Source organism: Mytilus edulis, chromosome 7 (genome assembly GCF_963676685.1).
Source record: "Mytilus edulis chromosome 7, xbMytEdul2.2, whole genome shotgun sequence".
Taxonomy (NCBI): Eukaryota; Metazoa; Mollusca; class Bivalvia; order Mytilida; family Mytilidae; genus Mytilus; species Mytilus edulis.
Window position 1 is genome coordinate 42718039 of NC_092350.1, and position 7322 is coordinate 42725360.

Sequence of the window (7322 nt, forward strand, 5' to 3'; positions counted from 1 at the left end):
TGTATGAATTGCCTTGAGATGTGACCATAATTTATGATTGATATGAAATTTTATAAAAGCAGTATTTCTATGATTTTTCAGTACTAACACTCGATGATGCCATTTTGTCTGTTATTGCTTAGTTTTATTAGACACATATATTTTTATCAAATCTATATATCGTTTTTATCGAAACAAAGGTTTCAACTCCCCGGCTCAAGAAAAGTTTACCATAAATTTATAAAAAGGTATGTTGCTACTCTTATGTCTATTTTTTCTAATTGTGTAGCCTCAAGTGCAAAGCTTTGACTTTTAATAAAAACTTCCTGTAACAAAGTTTATCTAGAAAAGCCCATCGGATGCACACAATTCATTCTTTTCCTTGTTAGCCGTTTTTACTCCTTGGTTTAATTAGCAGACTTTTTGCGTCTTTTCTGTCATTGTGAAAATTAGTCATATATTTTTAAGAAAATTTTATTTAATGAAGGTTTTACCTACATGTACTAATTAGAAATAAGTATATATTGTTTTACTTGTTTATTTCTACAAAGGTCAAAATGTCGACAGGCAATTACCATTCGGTGATGTCACAACCATTTCGTGTACAAAGTAAAACTTCCATCCGGCCACAAATAGAGCATGTCCGGCAGAAATTCCTCGAATGCTATGTCTGTAATGAGGATTTTAATGAGACTGACCATATACCTAGAACTCTACCTTGCCTACATTGTGTTTGCGAAGTTTGCATGGAATATCTGAAAACACGCGATTGTGTGGTGTGTCCAGAATGTAATGAATCGCATCCGGTTCCAAATGGAGATGATAACAATTTTGAAAAAGATGATTGCAGGTGATATCTACTTAATTATTTACAGGTACAAGCGAACGAAACTGCAATAACATGCGATGATTGCTCAAATAAACGATTCAAATAATTGTGGTCATCGATGTCACAGAATAGTGTTTAATTTGAACTGTGCTTCATTATACGGTGTATCCTGATAAGAAAGGAAACACACAAATGTAAGACTGAAGCCATCCTAAAGTCGTATCCCTATAGCATAACAGAAGACGATTACCCTGTCAACGCCCCAGGTCTCGCTCCTTTTGGAGTTCATCTTCTTTCAGTTTTTGTGTATGACCTTGATATGCATTCTTAATTGATTATTAGGATTTAAACATTTGTAAACTACTGTTTTATCATACGACAAAGACTTTACGTAATCATGCGTATTTTTTACGATTTGGAGAAAAGGTATAGAAGCTTCAAAATCTTTAAGACTCGTAAATACTGGTAACTTACTCGTAACTATCCGTAACAACACGTAACAGTCGTAACTATCACTTTAAAGCTTCGATGAAAGACTAACATTTTGTAATATACTCGTAACATTCAAATAAAAAACACGTAAATGCCCGTTAGTTGCTTGTAGTTATCAATGACATCTCGTAACAAATCGTAAAATTTTGCCGTAAATAGATCGTAATAACTATTACAACTCTGAAATCGATCATAAACGTGACCAAAATCGTAAGGATCCGTGAATTCGTGCGTACCGTAAGGAAGATGTATGTGAAGGGGTTATCACTTTGTTTAGTAATCTATAAATCTTTTTTGCAATCTAAAAGTGGAAGTGAAAAAAAGACCTTCATTTATTACCTGTGATAAAAACTTCTCACATAACTATGAATTACAATACACTATGAACTTAACAATTTCTCTATGAATTGGTTGTATCGGCATCTAACAAATCATCTATATCAGAAGATGTAAGCTCCTCCATATCGTAGGTTACAGCAAAAATGTCGAAAAATGAAAGACGTTCATGAAACTGCAAAGCTTCTTTTTCTGAAATTGAAAAGGGCAAAAGGAAACATTAAGGGGAGAGTATTTTCAATAGTATGATTCATAAGGTTTAATTAGAATACAATCAGATATATTGCATATCTCAAAATTATAACACTCATTTCAAAGCCAGAAAATTGAGGAGAAAAACCCAAAAGAATATTCTTAGTGTGTTAATAGGTTATACTCGACGGAAAGAATAAATTGATAATCAGTTTGTATTAATGATTTATTGAAAACAAAACAAAACATTTGTATTTATTCCTTTTAACCATGCGGTCGATTAGCACATCTCTTGTGTTTATCATAACAGCTAAGTTTTGTACATGATATAAGAGGTCACATATCTTCGTTGTAATTGAGGAAATGTACATCGTTTTGACCTTTGAAAGTTATCATGAGCCAAGAAAGAGTCAATTGAAATGATGCAATATCGTTTCATCATGATAGTTACGCGAACCAAAATAACGTATTTTTTTCGTATTAATTTGTGTATCAATATCTCTTCATGTGAGAAAGAGGTAACCGACCAAAGCCAAAAACGAATTTGTTTTACTATTTTTTATTAAAAAAAAAAGGTGATGTGGTTATATTGCCAATTAGACAATTATCCTCTTAAGTGCAAATAACGTAGACATAAGCAATTATAAGTCACCATACGAATTTCAACAATGAAAAAACTCATACTGTATAGTCTACTATAAAAAGGCTTCGACGGTATCAAACAATTCGAACGAGAAAACTAACGACCTAATTTATAACAAAACAATTTACGAAAAACAAAAATGAGAGACATGAAACAACGACATTAGCTGAGCTACAGGCTCCTGTCATACAAGTGGGAAGTTTAGCTAGCTATAAAACCAGGTTTAATCCACCATTTTCTACATCAGAAAATGTCTGTACCAAGTCAGGAATATGACAGTTTTTATTCATGCATTTGATGTGTTTGAGCTTTTGGTTTCGCTATTTGATTAGGGACTTTCTTTTATGAATTTTCCAAAGAGTTTGAAATTTTTGTTATTTGACTTTTTCCTGACTTACGACAGACATATAAGCATGAGGCGGTGTTAAACTAGTTAATGAATACTGAACCCTCGCCGAACCTTAGGCAATGTTTATCAGCTGAACATAAGGACAAACTGTAAAAATAAGTTGCAATGGGTCTACCTCAATAGGTCGGTACGAAGCACACACACAACTTACATAAAAATAATAATCGCAAATCAGCGATATTAGAGAACTCGCAGTTGAAGCTAGTTTAGAGCTAATTACAACTAATAGATAAATGTTGTTCTCCCTGCCTATTTTCGTTTGATATACTGATGAGTATCTTTGTGTATAAATTACGCTCATGACGAATGGTAACAAATGCATTAGAATGGAAAACCCTCTATTGTATTTGTATTGTTTTGATACAAATGTGCTTCACAAGAAAACAAATGGCAAAAACAATATTTCATTAAATAAAAATGTTGAGAATAATACGCGACTAATGAAAATTAATGCATTCTATTAAATAAATGGCATATCTAAATAAATAAAATGAAGCAAACCGAGAAAAAACGTTTGATGTTATTTCAACAAACAAAAACAAGAAACAAGTTAAATAAATGATAAATTTGCTTTGGCTGTCAACGTGCTGTTTTGATCCTGTAATTAGAGGATGGTTGTACAAAAACTCAAGAAATACATTCTTAATGAGGAAACTGCTAGAAATAAATAAGTCGTGCAAACGTTAAATTTGAACAGATTTTTTTTTAAATAACCTCAAACGGGGTTTGAAATTTATGATATGATATGATTTATTTCATTTCTTTCATTTTATTCATGTATCCGACTCCTAGAAACTTTCTAAAGATAGATTCTATACAAAGATCTATATGTATAATGACAAATGATGATGCTTAAAATTTTACGTTAACAAAATTGGAATTATCGAATTTTTACAGTAACAGGTCTACTGAATTTAGAAAATTTAACATTACTGATCATGCTATATCCTCAGTGACTGTTATTCTTAAAGTATTGATACTGTCATAGATCCTGGGTCGATTTTATGAAACCGCATCGATGGTCCCGCCGAAGCGTGTTCGTCTCGATAGCATAATTTGAACGTTCAGTCCCTAACCATGTCAAACCAAAGCCTTAAGTGAAGAATGTACTGCATTTTTGTTAAGAACGCGGGACTGTATAATAAAAGCAAAGACTTTTTGGCATGGAGTGTGCACAATAAGTCCGTCAAAGCTCTGATTCACTACCCGGCCTTGACTACATGTTTTGTACTTTTGGTGTTTTCAGCTCTTCAATGTACAAATATGAAGTTTAAAATTACTATTAGGTAATTTATAAATTTCACCCGAATAAACAGGTTTAAAAAAAGACTGTCTGTGTTGTTTATATATCTCTTTCTATTACACTTCAGAGAGAGCCTTTGATGGAATTAAATCAGAGATGCTAAAATTTTCAGAAAACACGATAAACATTTCATTAACAGGAAGGCGTAGTGCAAGAACTTGCACAAAATTGCAGGATTTTATTTTGCAAGATGAAACATTGTTTGATATGCTTGATTTTTCTAGTAAAATAGATGATACGACAATTAGACACTTGTACTCTCGTCTAATATTGCTGCATGATAAAATTCCTGTATATAGATAGGCCAAATACAAGGTCATCAAAACAATTATGACTCAAAACTTATTGATTTGTATACAAGAAAAGGTAAACACTTTAGTACTTTCGTACTGCCGATGCGCTTTTCTTGTTTTATCTTGATCAGAAACCCACAGTTTTGGAGCCAAAACATATGAAGATCTATATGACCAACATTGACCTAAAATGCCCAAATTTCTCTAAAATCAACTTTGCCAGTAAAAGATGTATTCATTCAGGAATAGATTACCTTAGATTATTCGGCAAACATTACGGAATTTTGGGGCATCAAGATGAGAAGGGTTTCAGATAAGAGCAATAAATTTTAACAGGCTATTTAATTACAACTTCAGGTGATTGAAAATAGTCTGAATAACTTCAGAAATAATCCAAACTTTCATTTGAATTGACCTAGCGGAAAGTGAAGGTAAAGGATAATGTTAGTTTTTTTTTCATTGTTTTGTATGAAGTCGATTTTATGTTGTTAAATCAATATATTTGCCTAAAATAAAGAAGCATTAGAATTTGGCAAGATGTTGTAAATACATTTTGTTTATACTGACATACCTGTCTCCTTATCAAAAATGATACAAACAGAAGTCCACTTTAAATTAATAATCACAGAGATCATTATAAACACTGATATATTTGTCCCGTAGAAGATAGGTTCTTTTCTACTAATTTTATTTCCTTCTGTTAAAAAAGCCGGTCATAAATGATATTTGGTTTGAAGCATCCATGAAATTTCATATCACGTAAATTTCCTGAATAAGTGGTTCCTCGCAGAAATTAAAACAGTAATAGCTAGTTCGTTTAGGTTTTCTTATCACTTCTATATGAAAGCAACCAACCCAACGAAATATAAGCTCCGCCATCTAATTTAAAAACCGTATTTTACACATTGTGTGTGTACATGATCATGTTTTGAAAAATCGCATATTGTATCAAAGTAAGAAAGAAGTTGAAATGGATTATTGTAAATAGAAATACTAAATAATAATTTGTAAAAAAGAATCAGTATCATATAATATAATTTCATAATTATATTTTATGATCGATATATCTCCACTTTGTAAATTTTAGCCATACGATGTATAATTGACTTCATGTGGAACAATTTCTGCGTTTAAAGTTTTACTTTCAGATTCAAACTCTTAATACCATATATAAATACTATTATATTAATTTGAAGATCTCTAAATTTAATAAATGAACGCATTTCTTCAAAAATCATACGAAATGAAATACAGTGAAGATCACAAGTTTTGTAACAAGGGCCTCATGAAAAATGTAAAAGTAAAACATAATAGTCCAACTTTGTTTTATAAACAGGAATGCAATTAACGGTACAAATTTTACCTTCATAAGATGCGTATTTTGACATAAGCGTCTCTACAGTTTTGCTCGCGTCCAAAATATTTGAAAACCAAAACTTATACAAACGTTGTAGAGGTGATGAAACAATAAAAGACCTAAATAAAGGCAACAGTAGTATACCACTGTTCAATAGTCATAATTTGATTAAGCAGATTCAAATCAGAATAACAAACTAAAACCGAGGGAAACACATCAACTATAAGAGGAAAACATAGGAAAAACAGAAATACTGAACTACAACAAAAGCAAACGCCAACATAACAGAAATGGACTGCAGATAACAACTGCCATATTCCTGACTTGGTACAGGACATTTTAAGAAAAAATGGTGGGTTGAACCTAGTTTTATGGCTAGTCAAACCTCGCGCTTATATTAGTCTGCTAGAAATATTGCTGAAACGATAACACTACGTGACAGGATTTCAGTACAAACACATGCATGAACACTCAGTACAATGACATACATAAATAAATAATATAATTATACATTACAACATGTAAACCGCAGAATACCAAGGGATTCCTCCCATGAATTAACTACAGCACACCAGGACACCACAAAGGAAATATAAACTGCGCGTCACATGAATGTATCAACGTCACAAATAGCGAATTTTTTTTCTGATGTTCATATTATCACAGGTAAATTTCTAAAAAATAAAATAGATTTGTTTTACTTATAGACATGTACAAGAATATAAAATTGGGATTGAGTTTGTAATGTTTTATTTTATGTATTTTCTAACCATGACAAGAATATTAAAATGGAATTGTGCTTGTAATGTTGTTATTATTTGTATTTTCTAACCATGTCGGTTTTTGTTATAAATCAAAACTGTGTATAAACAAAACAAAAACAATCCTGTGCTTAGAATTGATTTAAACTTAAAATCATATAAATTAAGTAAATGATATTTATCTTAACTTTTACATACATAAATAAAATTAAAATAAAATAAAATAACTGTAATATAAGGCAAGATCAAACAGTATACACTGACAAATAGACATATGTGAAATGACAGAATTCAAACCACAAACGAAATAAACAGGCAACAAACTGAGCACAAAATGACCCACCGAACCCAAACGTATAAGAAAGTAACAACAAAATGCCCGAAAGCGGGATGTATAAATACCGAACCACGTCGTCTCTAATAGCGAACATAAGACATAGCAAAATATCCTGACTTACTAAAGAAACGTCATAACTTAATACATGAATGTTGGATATAAAAATAACGAAACACGTCGTATAGCAATGCGAATTCATACTCGGCAAAAGCATAGTCGAATCCAGATAAAGATTCAGAGCATTGCATCAAGGATATATATTCCTTAACTTTTACTGAATTTCTTTATAAATGCAAAATTTTAATTAAACTTTATTCGTATTTTCATACCAGTACCAAAACAGTTAAATCACAAAAATACTGAACTCCGAGGAAAATATAAAACGGAAATT